General features: G+C 31.1%; 2 protein-coding genes across 17 annotated transcripts in view; one reads left to right on the top strand and one right to left on the bottom strand.

The window, feature by feature from the left end:
* The window catches only part of LOC142332121 (putative cytochrome P450 6a14), a 622,045-nt gene that overhangs the window by 507,642 nt on the left and 96,724 nt on the right, over positions 1 to 17,679 (bottom strand). The window lies entirely within an intron of this gene.
* Mip (Myoinhibiting peptide precursor) overlaps positions 1 to 17,679 on the top strand; it is a 439,825-nt gene that overhangs the window by 354,774 nt on the left and 67,372 nt on the right. The gene's annotated exons all lie outside the window — the stretch shown is intronic.

The following is a 17,679-nucleotide window of genomic DNA, read 5'->3' as shown; positions in this document are numbered from 1 at the left end:
CGTTTATCTCTGAATCTATGCATTTTAGAGGAAGGTTTTTCAAACAAAAAATGTAGAGGACATTCTCTTCTACAATTAAAGTTATGCCATATAATTTGAAATTGAAATACTAGGTGGCGCAGAAGTTGTAAAAAACGTGTTTTTTCACCGGAAAAAATTGTTTTTCGTCAGTATTGCATTTCAAAAAGTTGTTAATCTCAAAAAAAAGACAACTTTTATCCAAACAATTTTCTTGTACGACTTGTACTCGCAGCGGACCTATTGTTACTGTAGCCGGGGAGATCGGCATTGTTCAGCGGCTAGACCGGTTTCGAACACGTGCCCGATTCACAACATTTTCACACTTTCACAAGCTACAGCTCCAAAACGGTTAAAAAAAAGATTTTTTAATTTCTAAAAATTAAAAAACCACGGGTTTGTTTTTAATTTAAAATTAAAAATTTTGATGTCTATCTAAAAATAATAATTAATTATTATTAGAAAAAAAACCTCATGGTTTAAATTATTTTATTTCAAAATTAAATTTATAAAAATAATTGCGTATGTTTTTTTTATTATTTAATTATTTAGTTCTTAAAAATAAATTTATTATTATAGATTTTATTTAATTATTTACTTATTTTAGTTAAGTTTATTAATTCTTTTCTAAATATCTATCATTTAATTTTTGGTTGGGGTTTTTTACTAAATTTGAACCTTTTTGTTTTTTTATATTAAATTGACATTTGAAGTTAGGGGGTAGCTTCTTTTAATTATTTTTTGTTTATTTATATATATACATATATATAAAGTTTTGAACTGACGGTAGTTTTGGGATCTGACGGATGTGAAACGCGAAGATATGTCGAAATTTTCCGGAATCAAATCACGGTACCCGTCATATGAAATCAACCTAAAATATATATTTCAATTTTAAGACGTAGAAAATTTTGATTAATTTAAACATTTTTTTGATTATTTTAATACGTATTCTAGATAGGAAATCTGCTTTAATAAAATTTTCCCTAAAATGCTTCTGAAGAAAACCGAAATTGAATAAGTCGCGATATCCCCCACCTCCTTAAAAAGAATTTTGAAAAAAATTAACATGATCATTGCCAAATACTCAAAAATATTCGAGCCAAATTTGAATAAAATCGACTTGGTTAATTCTGAGGTATAATACCAAAAGCGGTGCGTCACATACTTAGATAATTACGCACACGCATACTTAGATAATTTATTTTGGTCTAGATGAACTACTTAGAGCGTAAAATGTAAATATTTACAAAAAAAACCGATATCCCATTTTTTGACACGATCACTGTACTTTCCTTTATAATGCAGTTTTGGTAGCTACATTCGCCGGGAAAATAATAGGTTTGTAAGTAAGTATTTACGGCATTAAAAGTAACACCGCCACTGGAAATAAATATATTTTATATAATTTATATTCGATAAATATTTTATATAATATAGATAAAAAATATTTTTTACGTAATATTTTATCTAATATTTCTCAAAACGTTTTGTTTATCATACATACTATCAAAACCTTTAAATCTCGTTAATCTACTTAATCTACTTTTAAACTCTTTTTTAATTTATTCTCATTAAAATCATGTTGTGAATAAAGTATTGTTTGAAACGTATTTAATTATTCGATAAATAACAACTGTTCAACAAAGCTGTTAAATATATTATAATTAAATCACGGTTTTCACGACTGCTTTAATTATCAGCGGATGTAAAATCACGATTATTGGCAGTAGACATTTTTTAGATTTTTTCCGTCAAAAGGTTTTATCTTTTTGCCGTATTTAGCACGGTTTATTTACGGAAACAGGATCACACATACGATTTCGCGGTTATAATTATTTCAAAATCTGTCATTCACGGTAACATGAGGCAGAAATGTTCTGATCGACGTTTATAATTAACGTACCGGTACCAAACTGCAATGTCAGGTTTCAACGCGATACAGTAAAATAAAAAGTATGACGAAGAGTAACGATAAAAAAAACACAATAAGTTTTGACAGTGTAGTGGTTCTGAAACGCGTCAACAAGTGATTGAAGAATGAAGCTAATAAAGGCAAACATACTTAGCGTAAAATATAATAATAATTTATTATTATTATCTTAAAAACGACAATTTTAAAATCATTACATTTATTTGCCAAAAGAACAAAGTTGCTAACGATTATTAATGCGTAACAGCTTATTGTATTAAGATATAATGCTTAATACACGGCTTACTCATACATACACAACCTAATTTAAAAAATTTGTAATTTTATTTAGATATAATACTTTTTCCTTAGTTTAATTCAACGATTCAAGAAAAGCGCGCGTCCATAACTTAATTTAATTCGCGCGGGTGCGGTGGTACTAGCGGTCACGGTCGTCGCTGACTGAACTAATGTAATATTACGACTTACATAGAACAGATTTCTGTTGTACGGTCGGCAGACTGGTGTAGCCGCGAGGCTTAACTCACCGGGTACCAAGTCAATGGAGTTTCAGAAACAACCAGACCGAATTACTTTTTTACACTTTAAAAATTATTCCTTTATTTAATTCTACCGCTCACCTGTGACGTCAGAACATACCGGTCGACTACAAGAGAATTTTTTAGGGTGGGGGTGCGATTTTGCAAATTTATATTTTTTAATCGTTAACAAACGTGCGTAAGGAAAATATAAACTTTGAAATTGTTAACAATTGTGTGTATTGAAAAATATGACTTTAGTTAGGCGAAAACTTGAGATACTTATGGTGACCTTGCTCTACAGCATCACCTCTTGATTTTTTAAGTTGAAAATTTAACGGCACTAAGCTCCATACATAGAAGTAATCTGACCCGGTTTGGTCAAAACCGGTTCAATAGTTCTGAAGATATAAAGTTATTTACAGGGCAACATCGAACACATACACGTAATTTAACATCCGGGAAATTTCCATCCGGTTTTTGGGGTTTCTTAAGTGTCAAAACGTCAAGATCCGGTGAAAACCACGTACGCCCAAATTGGACGCGAAAAACCGAATGGAAATTTCCCGGATGTTCGTGTGTACGTGTGTATTCGGTGTCGGCCTCTAAATCACCCATCTCCATAACTACTGGACCGATTCCGATCAAACTTGGTCGGATTACTTCTGTATATGGAATATTGATGCCATTAAATTTTCAACTTAAAACGTCAAGGATGTGAGGCTGCAGAACAAGGTCATCCTCAATATCTCAAGATTTCGCCTAATAAAGGTCGTATATTTCTTAGGCGCATCTGTTAACAATTTAAAAATTAATAATATTTGCAAAAAAACTTTTTGGAAAAATCACATCCCCACCCCAAATAATGCTTTAAACTAGCGGCTAAATCGGTATACCGGGTCGATATTACCCCCTGTCACGATAAGGATTGGTAGTGTAGCTTTAACATATTTTAAATTAAGTTGTGTGGGTATCTATGTGTGTGTAAGTCATGCGACAGAAAAATCCGCGGGACGGGAAATTCCTAAAACTGTGTTGTCAGTTTTTTTTTATTATTATCTATATTACAGCACTTTTAAAGTTCATTATTGTATTATGAATGTAAAATGCAATAAAATTGTTCATGCAGCGCGTTTTTCTTTCTTTTATTGTTTACATTATTTTTCCGTCATTGCATATTTGAGTGGTTATAACTCGATAAGGAAGGTAATAACAGGAAAACGGAGTTTACCATTATTTTTTTTTTTGTAAAATATTAAATCGAAATCGTGTGTCATGTGTCCACTTTCCTATTTAAAAAAATTAAATTTGAATCAATATGGCAGACCCAAGATGGCGGACAAAAATTAAAACCCCGTTATAATGCATATTTTTTTTAACTATGTAGAACCCCATTTGTTTCTGCCTCCAAATACCTCTCAGATGTGCAGTATAAAGCCGTTTCCATTCTCAAATATCACTCCGTAATATACTGAATTTCAATTTTCTACAATGCCCCCAGAAAGTGGAAATTTTAGAGTACTCCACCGACTTGTCTAATTAAGTTTAAAATTTAATACCATCATGTACCCACATGTAAATTTTCAGGCAGTCTTAAGATCTTTATAAAAAAAAATCGGCCAACATGCAATGTTCAGGAATTTCCCATGATTTTTTTTTTTTGTTTTTCGGCTACAAGAGAACATGAAACGTGGAGATTTACAAAAGCACTCCCCAACTAAAATTTTGACCGATTATCAAACTTTCTCTTACAGTTATAGTTATTGCCAGGAAAGTAAAAATGTATAAATAAGAAATTTTTTTTTAGTAGGAAATATATACGAAAATATTCCGCAATCAATTTTCATATCTAAACGGCAATTCCATGACATATCAAAGACGCTATGTTTATTCCATCACAATCTCAGTTAAAAATATTCAATAGAAATCATAAAGAGTAAATCTATTACAATTTTCTTTTAAATATTTTTTAAATGATAAATATTCGAAGAAGGACGGGGACGTTGCCAGATATCTTTTGGGCTTAAAAGTAAGTATATTAATTGATTACACAAAAATTTCACCTTCATAAAAAAAGAAGATAAAAAATAGACAAAAAATACGAAATTTCATTTCATAGAAAAATATAAGGACTAATCTTTAAAAATTTTAAATAACCTGTATGGATTTTATATGTTGCATTCGCCCAAGATCCGTAATTCTGAAAAATATATCATGTGGGACTTAACGCTTAAACTACGCTTTGTTTTATTTTGAATGTAATAGCCTGAATTAGTACCCAAAGTTTAACTGATTATAGTGTATTTATGTATTTCTTCAACTAGTTTTCCAGCTACTGGTAGATCACTCTCTCTCTCTTTCTCTCTCTCAGTGTGTGTGTGTGTATGTGTACGCGCGCACACACAAAAATATTTTTCAGTGTGTGTGTGTGCGGTCGTGCGGTTTGTGCACGCGGGCGTGTATGTGTGTAGGCAATTACTGGAAACTCCGCATGAAGATACGGTCGTTATGGATTCTGTATCTCAAAATTTTACTCGAAAGATAAGGAAATTTTTTCACATAATTAAATGCTCCTTTATGGAGACGTCCGTAAATAAATCCGAGAGCAAAACATATTTCTGGACTCACATTCACATTCTTTTACTAATTATATACAAAGTTTTTAATTTTATTACAAATAGGACGTATATGAGAGTTCCTGAAGATGAATAATTCAAAAAGTGCTTGAACGCTTCGAATTCAATTCTTGGTACCGGTTTTTTGAATATTCACTTCAATTATATACTTATACCAACGGGCCATGCTTAACAAAATTATTATATACGTATATATATATATATATATATATATATATATTAAGAATAAGTAAATAGTTTTTTCTACTGTTTGAATTACAAAAAAAATTCACGCAAGTTATTTACCCAAATATTTTTTCACGCGGTTGATTTAACACTGTTTTTTTTTTTTTTAAGCTAAACTGTAATTATTATATCTAATAAATACAACAAAAATGTATTACACTTTAAAAAATGTTAAATGGACTGAATACGCTATATAGCAGTATTTCACAGCCACCTGTCCGCAAGATAATGCTACCGGTCCCTGAACAAACTGGCTCAAAAAAAAATTAAACGTAAAAAATATGAGAAAAAATGAACATTAAAAAAATTCATAAAACGGAATATAAAATTTATATAATATAATTATTTAATAACATTCTGTACATATGCATTGGCGAATACTGCTGAATGTTTAATTTATTGATTACATTGTATTCTTACAATCGGCAACAATAAACTATACCACGACGCATGAAGTCTAGAAGATAGTTTGAAGACATCAAAACAACGACGCACTAAAGAGTGCTTCTTTGGCGGTACCTTTGTTTTATGACAGCGATGTGCATGTTCCATTTATTGAAAATATTACATTACAATTACATTTTTTATTTTAGGCGGTCGACTACTGGCGTTATAAAAGTGGGTTACTTTTAATTATTGCAAAAACACAAATTTTTATTCCTCTTAAAATGAGGAAAAAAGACAAGGAACTTTACATAATTTTTCCCCCGCTGAAAGTTCTACTTCAGCAATTGGAAATACAGAAAAATCGAGTGAAACAGAAAATGTGTGTTCACCGAAGAAGGAAAATAAATCTGCTTTCACAAGACGCTACAATAATGAGTACTTGAGATGTGGTTTTATGCTGTCGCCGGATTCTACGGAAGATTATGTACATAATATGTACGAAAGTTAAGAATAGTGATGTGATATCGTCAAAAATATTTCGACATTTAAAATCAAGACATCCGGAACTAGAACAGAAATCGTTGGAATATTTTAACCACAAAAACAAGATTTAATCTCCAAGAGAAAATATTTAAAGAAACTTTTATTCAAAATAATACGCAATTGAAATGTTCATATTTATTTGAACTACGTACAGCTAAAACAAAAAAATCGTTCACAACCGGAGAAAATTTAATTAAATTGGTGTTGATAATTGCAGTGAAATGAATGTTTGGACCCTCGGCTGTACCTCAGATCAGATCAATTCTTCTTTCAAATGATACGATTAGTCGTCGAATTGAAACTCCATCTGAAAATACTGAATACCGGTTAATAAAAAGTATTAAAGAATCACCGATGTTTGCCATCTAGATCGGCGAGTCGTGTGATATTTGTGAAAAAAGCTAATTTGCTGTGCTACGTACATTGACTATACCTTTGAAGAAATTAAAGAAGAATTAATATTTTACGAAAATTTTGATTCCCACACGACTGGATCCGAAATCTCTGATTTATTTCGTTTATTAATAACAATTCCTTATACTGGAAAAATTGTTTCGGTCTGTGTACTGACGGAGCAACAAATATGACTGGGACTTTGCATATGCGTGATGAATGGCCTAAAGGGTCACTTATAGTACAACAAACAAAAATGAATGACAATACCTATTGCTTTGTGGCGTGATGTCTTACTATCTACCATATTCTGAAGAGTACACAAACTGACAACTACGGTTTTAAAAATAGCTAAATTCTTTCTATTAAAAGTTTTTTTTTTCAAGTATTGTCTGAATACAGAATAATTTCGATGATACAGACAAAATTTGGTCAAGGGCATCAACGAAGATCCAAAACGATTTAATAATAGCTGTGATTTTTTTCATATACAATTTTTTTAGTACGGCATACGTTTTAAGATAAAAACGTCATTCGGTCAAGAGAATTCCCAAACTTTTTTTACTTCTTTGTACGAAGTATTGTGATCGTGAAAAATTTCGGTTTCAGATTTCAAGGGAAATATCCGTTTTGACCATCCCTGAATCCATTTTGACTCGTTTCGGCGTGACGTATGTATTTCGCATAACTCAAAAGCGATTAGCCGTAGGATGTTGAAATTTTGGATTGAGGACTGTTGTAACATCTAGTCGTGCACTTTTGATTGCAATCAACTGAACCAAAAGTATCCAAAAATTCCAAAAATTTGGATTTTTCACCTTTTCTTGTGCAGTAATAAGACCTCACTGAGAGCTTTTCAACGATATATCATGCGATACTTATTTTCATTGGTTTCAGAGTTAAAGCCGAATAAAACTTTATTAATGAAAAATTTTGATCTTGCAAGGGGAAGCCTTGCAAACATCGGTTCGAATCCGATTTTATCTCCTTTCTTTTTCTTAATTTAAATATATTGATTTATTATTATTAACTTCTGATTGTAAAAAGGTTTTTACAATAAATAATATTTTAATAACAATAATAAAAACATGTCAGAATTATTAACGAAACAAAATTTTATGTATTTTTCATTTAAAAAAAATGTGTATATATAATTTAATAGGCTACAAGGAAGTCTCTTCATCAGATTTTTTAGTGAAAATTTAGATCTTTTTCGCAACTGTAATCTACATATTCATAATTAAGTCATTAATGTTAAAAAAACACCCTATGTGAAATAAAAATCTGAGAATGGCAAAACCGGAAAATTTATGCTACTCTTAGCTGGTTTTTATTTTTTTACCGATAATTTTGATAAAAGAATAATAAATAAATCATATAATTTTGACCTTTTTAAACTTGTTTTTATATCCTTTTTTTCTTTATACCTATATAAATAAACCAGAGTTAATTCGATAGATCAAAATGATACAAAAAAAGTTAAAAAAACTGAATTGTAACTTCTACCGGAAACTGAAAAAAAAGAAGTAATAAAGTTTAAAGATACATTACTGTTATAAAAAGCAGGATACTTTCCGACCATGTTTTTCCTTCTTTTTTTTAATACTAACTTTTTTTTAGCCTTAAAACAATTAACTTCTTCATAAACATAAGATTTTTTTATTAATTATAGAAATTGATGGGTTATGAAACCACAAATGATCAAGATTTTCTTGTATTTGAGGAAAGGTTTTAATAAATAACTAACAAAAACATTTTTAAAAACATAAAAAAACATTAAGTGTTTATATATAGTATCTTTTAATTACCTTTTATTTACGTTTCTTTAAGATGGATCTACCTATCTCCTTTTCCTGATCTCCAACACACAAATTTCTTATTTTACCGTCGTCCCTCCATTACACTGTTAAAATTAAATTTGCTAAATAAAAATAAATTGACTATATTAAGAGGGAACTCGTTCTACGACAAGGATATTAATGTAGATAGAAAAAGAGGGAAGATGTTGTCGTGTAAATGTAACCTGGTATAATTAAAATTTACCCTTTTCCAATTTAAACTTCTGCTAAAACTGCAATTAATTTACTACCAGACGAAGACTTATAGCATAGTGGTAACTTACCTTGTATCAAATTTTAACTGCTAAACTAATTTACTATTTTATTTTATACACAACCAACCCAACCGCACACACCCACCCACACACACACACACACACACACACACACACACACACACACACACACACACACACACACACACACACACACACACACGTTCATATATGTATATGTAAACCAGAGGGCCATTATACTTCTGGTCGTCTACATAGGGTCTAATGCTCGCAACAGCATTTTTTTTTCTCCTGGGCACACAATGAAGGGACGTTATCGGCGCCCGGATGCGGAATTTATATTTTAAATAAATAAATATTAAAAATTTACACTGGTACAAACAACTGAAACGAACTACAGAAAATTCAAATAACTGAATGGTAAACGGACGGCCCTAAGAAATTTTAAAACATAAGATAACATCATTTCATTATTCCCTAGCATTTTCGCATCTTATTCCCTAGATTAAACTTGCGACGCAACGCCGTATAACAGACAACGCACAAAGATGTGGTGTACAGTTAGTCGGCAGTCATAGCGATCAAAATACGGAAGCATTTGTTTCAATCATCAGATATCCATGAATGAGCCTAGTGCGCCCTATTCGCAAACGGCAAATAATAACCTCCTCTCGACGGTTATTCCTGTATGAGGAGCTCGATGGTGACACAGTGTTCTTAATTACACGAAGTTGATGGTAACATTACATTCACTTTAACCATCATTAACCACAATCTTGAGATAAAAGACAAGATCGTTCTAAACAACGCGATTGGCGAAAGGAGGCTGGAAACAAGTTTCTTTTTCCGCACTATCAGCGAGTTCACTGCCTGAAATTCCAATACGGCTGGGGATCCGGCAGAAGTTCACTGTTGTATTACGTTGACTTATTTGAGAAATAATAGACTGAATCTCACAGACAAGAGTGTCTGAAGTACACGTCACCGATCGCTTGTAAGACTCTTCGAATCTAAGAAAGTAAGTACGTGTCGAGATGTTGTCGCAGCAGCAACAATAATAATAATTTAAGGATAATAATTCCGTTTATATTATAAATAAATAATTTATTCCTTAGGAAAAATCATTAATTAATTTTTCCCCTTACATTGAAATTTGTTCAACTATTGAACAATAATCCCTCCCCCACAACGAGATGAGGATGATATGTATAACATATAAATGTCATGTAGTCTTGGACATACTTAGGCCGACCATTCCTGAGACGAGTAGTTAATTGAAGTCAAACGACCGTAGTACACCGGTAACCACTATCTAGTAATCAAAAATCCGTACAAAAGCAACTACTTTATACACTACGATTGGAGCCTCAAAATATTCGACTTGGAAAAACAACCGATCTGCGACGAGTTAACCACTAGACCGGCTCGGAGGGTTAATTAATACGCAATAACTTTATTATTTAACAATTTAATTATAAATTAATAAAACTTATTATCGGTAATTATCACAGAAGATGTAAATAACGGTAACTGTGACAGATATAACAAGTTTTTCGATAGGATAAGAAAACACCAATTTTAAATTAACATTTATTTTATTTTTTGCCAATTTAGAAACTACGGACCGTGTTACAACTAATTTCACCTTATTGTACTGTTTTCTTCTTTTTCCAATATTCCTTTATCATTTTAGTATGCTTTTTTTTATGAAATATTACCAATAGTAAATTTTCTCTTTAGAGATCTATTATTCACTTTTGAAAACCGAGTTAATTCAGTTTACCTGTCTTGAAAAGAATTATAATATTTTCTTTGTCATTCTATTTTTGTCCACCCTTTAACTTTTATCTGTACACTTTTTCCACTTTTTTTTTTCCACTTTTTCTTCTTTTATCTGTACATTAAAATCTTATCTTTCATATAAAGTACAATCGTTCATATAGTTTTCAATTAGTTTATTTTATAGTTACTTATACACTTGAACTTTGCTATTTTCGCGTTTAATTTTTTTGAAATTTACAGACAGCACAACTTCTATCAGATGTTCATAACGCGCTAGATTTCTACAGGCCCTGGTGTACTCATCACACAGGATCTAAAAGGATCAAAAATATTTAAACCAATAATGTGAAGTGACATAATTTAGAAAAATGAAGGTGATAAGAAACAAAGATGCCGAAACAATAAAAAACAAGGAAACAAGCAGGCGTGCCGTAGGCACGCCTCCGCAGCTAGGCCCTCCTGGCGGGCGGCATCTCGGAATGAAATTATAGGTGTCCAAAATTGATTACCACTTGTGTAAAAATATATATTTTTTTTAATGATGAAAACTGATATAATGAAAGTTAAATTAGAAATTTAACTGTAGAAACTAAAACTAACGAGTCGGGATTCTCCGCTAGTGATCGGTACATTCCGGTGTCTACTTTTTGGTTATAGTTCATTATTTTATGAAGAAAAGCAATCACATAAATAAATAAAAGATACGTAAAAAAAAAAAATTTAAACACCACTCTTAAATTAAACGTACTGTAATATAAAATACGGTATTTAAAAAAATTTATATATTTTTTATTTTCCACTTTTTAGCCTTCATAAGTTTATACTTTACTGTTGCGCTAGCGCACAGTTTTGAACGTTTTTAGCGAAAGATCGGATCGGTATGTTTTACGATGGGTGAGTGAGATCGAAGCAATAGGGCTAAGAATTTAGTTTCCGGATAACCAAGATCCGGTCGATCAAGAGTGTACCGGAAGCATTAAACAGTGCTCGATCTCCTGATACATACGCCGATAAAGTCATAAAAATCGAACGAGCTGTTACCGAGATATTACGGTGGCCCCCTACACCCTCTCCTCAAATCCCTAACGGCGCTCCGGGGGCACTTAAAATGTTATCGTTCGACGGGTACCACTGGGAGCGGATAGGATTATTATCTTGGGGGCTCAATTTTGCAGAGCACTAGGACCGACCGTTTTCGAGATGTTTTTCGATTTTCGTTCGAAAATTCGGATTCGGTTAAAAAGTACTAAATTTTCCGAAAACTTCGATGTATATAATATCGATATATATAAGGTATATTAATATATAATAATATATACCTGACCACATCGAGACATGTACTAATCGGGAATGGAATCTGGATTTTCCGCTAGTGATCGGTACAATCCGGTACTAAGCTAAGGGAGACGCACATACAAACGCTGTTTAGTACGGAAATATTTCATAAAAAAAAGAAATAATAGAAGGAAATACGATATTTTTTGCTTTACGCCCTCTTTTCGCATTTTCACATAAAAATTACGTAATATAATGTTTTATAATATTGATGAATATAACATCAGAGTTAACACGCTAACATGCTGTTGTACATCGGTCATTTTAAACATATTCAAATATTTTACATGTTAACATATTAGTCAAGGTTAGCGAGCGTAAGTTAACGTCAGGTGAAGCAATAACGGATTGGAAAATGTACCTGAGAGAGGTGTGTGTACTGATCGTTTATTAAAAAGGTGGTCCAGGAATGACGGTAGAAATAGACGAGACCTCATATTCAAAAAGCAAGTGCAATAGGGGCAGAATCTTTCAAACCGGTGCTTGGAGAAAATAAATTATAAATATAATTTAACCAAACGTAAACTTGGTTTGCTCACTAACCTTGACTAATTGACAGTAATGTTATTTATTATTTAAATAATCAAAAATTAGTATAAATTAGTCAAGGTTAGTTTGGTTAGATTATGTTTATAATTATAACCAATAATGTTTACAATTTAATTTAAAATTAAATTAATTAAGGATGGAAATTAAGGGTGCGGGTGTAAAAAATTACAAAATTTGTAAAACGGCTATGCGGGGTTTTTTGGGTCGTAGATGGCAAATCCGATAGCCGTTTGACATAAAAATATGACAAAAACTTGGTACGGGAGTTTTTGTGGTTTCGAATTTTACAATATTTCATTATCACTCATCTATATATATATATATATATATATATATATATATATATATATATATATATACAGATGATTTTTGGCGGACAGTATGTTGAGACACAGCTCCTTAATTAATAATTTAATTAAGTAAATGAAATAAAAACTTCACAATTTCGTTACTTTGTACAGTAAATGTTTGATTGAAAATTTGTTTCATATTTTATGAATATATTAGAAATTTCAATATATGATGTTATCTTTTGAAATCCAAATTAACCTGCTAATTAGCACGATAATAATTTGATTAAAGGACGACTAAAAAGTATAAAGTAAGCTTTTAAAAATTTAAAAATGTTTGTAATATTATTAATATATAAAATATGAAAAATGTTTAAAATGACCGGTGTAAAACAGCATGTTAGTGTGTTTTCTGTAATGTAATATTGGGTTACTTTTATTGAGTTTTAGGGTTACTACGGTATTTCTGTAACGCTTTATTCATCAATCGTTATAAAACATGTTACATTAAGTAATTTTTATGTGAAAAAATGCGAAAAAAGTGGGGGGGGGGGGCGTAAAACGAAAATATACCGGAAATACTTCAATTTTATTGGAACATTTTTTTAAGTGTTCCCCGATAGTTATTGAAACTGGTCGGAAAAATATTACGAAAAAAGAAAACAAGACATAATTTTACCCTGAATAAAAATAGTTAAAGAAGAAAACGAATAATAATAAAAGTAAAGACAAGAAAAGGAAGAGAAATAAATAAAAGAAATAAAATCTGAAAGGGGATAGAATAGATACTAACTGTGCACAATAAATTGAACGAATAGAAAATAAATCGTTAGAAATTGGTCGACTATTATTTGACAGTCTATTTAGTACTATTGATATGCGTTCTTCGAAGGAGAAAGTTAAACGAAATTGACATGTATGTCGGAAAAATAAAAAAGGAGAATGGAAAAATCGGATTTGATTGAATTCAATTTGTAATCAAGTTTTATTTACTACTTGAAAAAAAAACGATTGAAGATCGACTGAAGATTGAAGGAATTAATTGCAATGAAAGTTGTTACCGCGTGCGATTATACTCCCGAAATAATGACTTCTTTTTAAAAGTATATCTTTTATTAATTTTTATATTTTCTCGGCTATAACTTTATCGCTGCTACAGCATTGGTATAAAGGAAAAATACAGTGATCGATCAAAATTTTGAATACCGAGGGTTTAATAAATGTTCATATCCTTATACAAAGATCTCTTTAATACTAAAGATACAAAACAAATTACGGAAATTTCCCGAAAATCTTTGTACATACTTATTATGTTGGCCGACATGTATTTTGATACATATTCCCGGATTGGTTCAACACAAATTCTTCAATAACGGTTCAAAAAATTTCTATACCTCGGGCATTAATGGCACTCAGTTTTGGACAAAATTTAAAAAAGACGATAATAGTTTTCCATATTTTGAATTTTTTACTTTTTTGTGTAGCTGTAGTAGAAAATTGAATTTTCATATGAGGAAAGTACTTATAAAGTTAAATAAAATTTTAAAGTTTTAAATCAAAGGGATTTAGAAGCGAGTAGATAATTTATCTCATTTCTAAACGGTTTTTCATATCTTGTCTATCGACTAAAAAAAAAAAAATTGAAATTTTGCAACGTCCAAGTTTTGACCTGATTTTTGACCTTATCGAACGGGAAAATTAGAGCACCCATATTTTTATTTTATTAAAGTAGATTTATTTTAGCCTAGCTGAATAACAACAATGTACCTAATCGAGACGATTTATCGAAATAAATAAATAAACGTTCAACTTCCAAAATATAAGATACTAAATAGGTTCCGTACTTAAATAGCGATTTTATAAAAATTTTAATTTTCAATATTGAAAATCTAACTGTTCCTGGTATTAATGCAGACTACACGGGTTCCTTTTTCTGTTAAAAAAAGGGGGTACTCCCACGGGACCTAACAACCTAAGAATTTTAACTTTTTTTATAATCTCTGATACTTCATCTATCTTTCAACAAGTGGCAATTTATATCTTTAAAATGTTGTATAAGATAACTGTCAAGCAAGGGGTTCAAAATAGGATTTATATCTTTTAACTAAAAATTTTGTTTCTTTTTAGCAATTATACTTTAAAGACGGTATAATTTTGATGAAAAAAACGTGATTTGATCTATGGCAGCATTTCTCTACGGGGGGAGGGGGTGCGACCCCCACTGGTGTCGGAATTATATGAAAGGGGAGTCGAAATTAGCCTACAACTTGATAAGTAAACAATAATGAAATCATTTTATGAGAAAAAATCACTTATTATAATCATTTTACTTACATTTATAAGTACACATAAAGAAAATAAATTAATGAGATGGTTGTGTTTGTTCTTCGTTTAAAAGTTTCCCCATATATGGATCTAAGTTAGAAACGCAGAAAGGGAAATTCTACGATTTCTACGTTTAGTTTTCCCACAATCTTAGACGAAAACTCCTTTAAGATGTGGCGAAAGAGATTTAATACTTTCAGTACTTCTGTGACTACATTTCCATATTCGCTTCGACAAGCAAGCTAAAACGTATATAAATGTTCAGATGTGAATTGTAATTGATTAAACGTAACATACGCGCGTTCGAATATGACGGTCTCACAGCGAATATTGTGCAAGCAGACCAAATTACAAAGAAAACGAACACATCAAGTTGGAACCGGTCATCAAATTGCTCGTGTTTGCACAGTTGTATATGCTTGTTCATACCCGTCGCTATCAACGCGACTAATTAGTTTTAACTAGATTTCATTGGGTCGGTGTAGGGGGATCCCGAAATATTCATTATATACCTTTTCTACTTTCTGGGGGGTTTTGGAGCTAAAGGGTGTTGGAGAATCACTGATGTAGGGGCTCAAATGAGTCCATTATGTTTTACTAACAAACTCATTTTTTTTCTTAATTATTGATTTTCTTCTTACCAATTTGATCGGTAATTCATGATACTTTAAGCTAAAAGCGTCAACTGACCAAGGGACGCAATTTTTTTTTACTGAAAATTTTAATCTTTTTCAAAATAATAATCTAAATATTTTATATAAAGTCATAAATTAAAAAAAAACCTCTAAAAATATTTGAAATAAAAATTTGTCAAGAGCAAACCGACAAAAGTTATGCAACCCTTTTTATGATATTGTTTATTAATTTTCATTTTTAAAAAATAAAAAGATATAATAGGTTGTCTGATAATATTACAACTTGATTTTGTAGTTATTTTATAATATCTTAATTTCTCATAATATCCTTTAAAATGTTTATTACTTTACTACTTTGGCATTTATATCACACAAAAAGTAATTTATATGACCTTTAAAAATATCATACACTATTTGTGAAATTAAAAAAAAATCATTATTATTCTGATCACCTCGTTTATTTATTAGTTAAATTTTAATTTTATATTCTAAGCTATTATTCTTTTATGACAAACCTCAAAAAATTTATTTTTAAACTTGGTTTTACAAAATTGTCTTATAACGATTTATATTGGTCGTATTCAGTAACTGTTACTTTGTTTTGAGTTAATGTAATGAAATTGCGATCAAAAAGGATATTCCATTTAAATAGTCGTTTCGTTTAGTTCACGGTCCGCTCAGAATCCTACTTCGTGCAACGAAGTAAATTTTGGGAGCTCTTGGATCAGCTGTTTACTCCGCTTGTGAAAACTAATGGTAGAATGATACCATAACATAAAACCGTTCACTACATAAGCCGATTGAGGTTGGACTCGTAAAGATGATGGCATTCATCGTTGTTTTTTTTTGGGCAATTTTTTAGCCCGTGAAAATGCTATGTCTGACCGGGATTCGAACCCAGGACCTCCGGTAAGTAAGATCTCACTTATAAAGCAGGAGCTTGATTCAGCCTGATTTTACGATCGGAGACCTTTCGCTTCTACATTTCAAACCCGAGTACCACACATCGAGTACCACATCGGGTGACCCGAAAGACGGTCAGAAATACGGATTATTAAGCCGTTGATGAGCCAATAATTATTTACTGTTTTTCCTTCCTGAAGCGACGACAATTGATTCACCCGTCCCTCTATCGTATAGGCTAAATGCGTGCTCGGAAACCGGAAAGCCGTTAGATGAACAACAGTAGATTTTGTTGTACGACCTACGGCGACTTCTTAAAAGCAAAGTTAGCCGTTAACCTATCTCAAGATGACGTGTATAGTATTTCCGTAAAGGGCGAGTTATCCCGCTCGAAGATATTGTTGTGTAACAGAAAATGACTGAATCTTTTATTTGGTACAGGTTACGTCATCTCTATTCGGAACAGTTAAATTTTAGGAAAAATTCTGGATGTTGTGAAATAATCACTTCATAATGGGGATGAAGATTTAGCGTTAATAGATAGAGTTTCGTTTCATATCTCTGTTTTTCAATTTTGAAATTTAATTTTAAAATTAACTGTTAAATGCTAGAGTTAGGACCTAAGCCTAACGATTTAACATAATTTTATTAATTAAGATACAGCTAAAAAGAACATACAAATAACAATACTAATGTACGAGTAGAATTAATGAATGTAAATTAAAATGAAGGCACGCCTGATTTAAAAACGACTGGAAAAGTCATTTTTACTTAAATTCGCATGTAATATTTCTTCTTGCGACCGCATATTTTAAATATTGCTTCTGTTAATTATTTTAACTAAAACAAATTTATCGTTAATCTTTGTACGGTGTATCTCACTCGGTTAACTTTGTTGAGCTTGTAAACAAATGGTTTACTGGTTTACGATAGTCCAACGCAATTAGTCAAACGCTTAGCGCAATAAATTTTAAAATAAAGTCATTCCTTCTTGTCTAATTGAAAATAAACTCTTGGAAACATTTATCATAAAACACCGTACAAATTAGATCGCATTGATTAGCACATCAATAAGACTTCTGTTTTTAAAACATTAATATATTAAATAGAAGAATTATTAAAACCTTGTATAT

Source organism: Lycorma delicatula, chromosome 11, assembly GCF_047948215.1.
Source record: "Lycorma delicatula isolate Av1 chromosome 11, ASM4794821v1, whole genome shotgun sequence".
NCBI classification, from domain to species: domain Eukaryota; kingdom Metazoa; phylum Arthropoda; class Insecta; order Hemiptera; family Fulgoridae; genus Lycorma; species Lycorma delicatula.
This window is presented reverse-complemented; position numbering and strand designations above follow the sequence as displayed.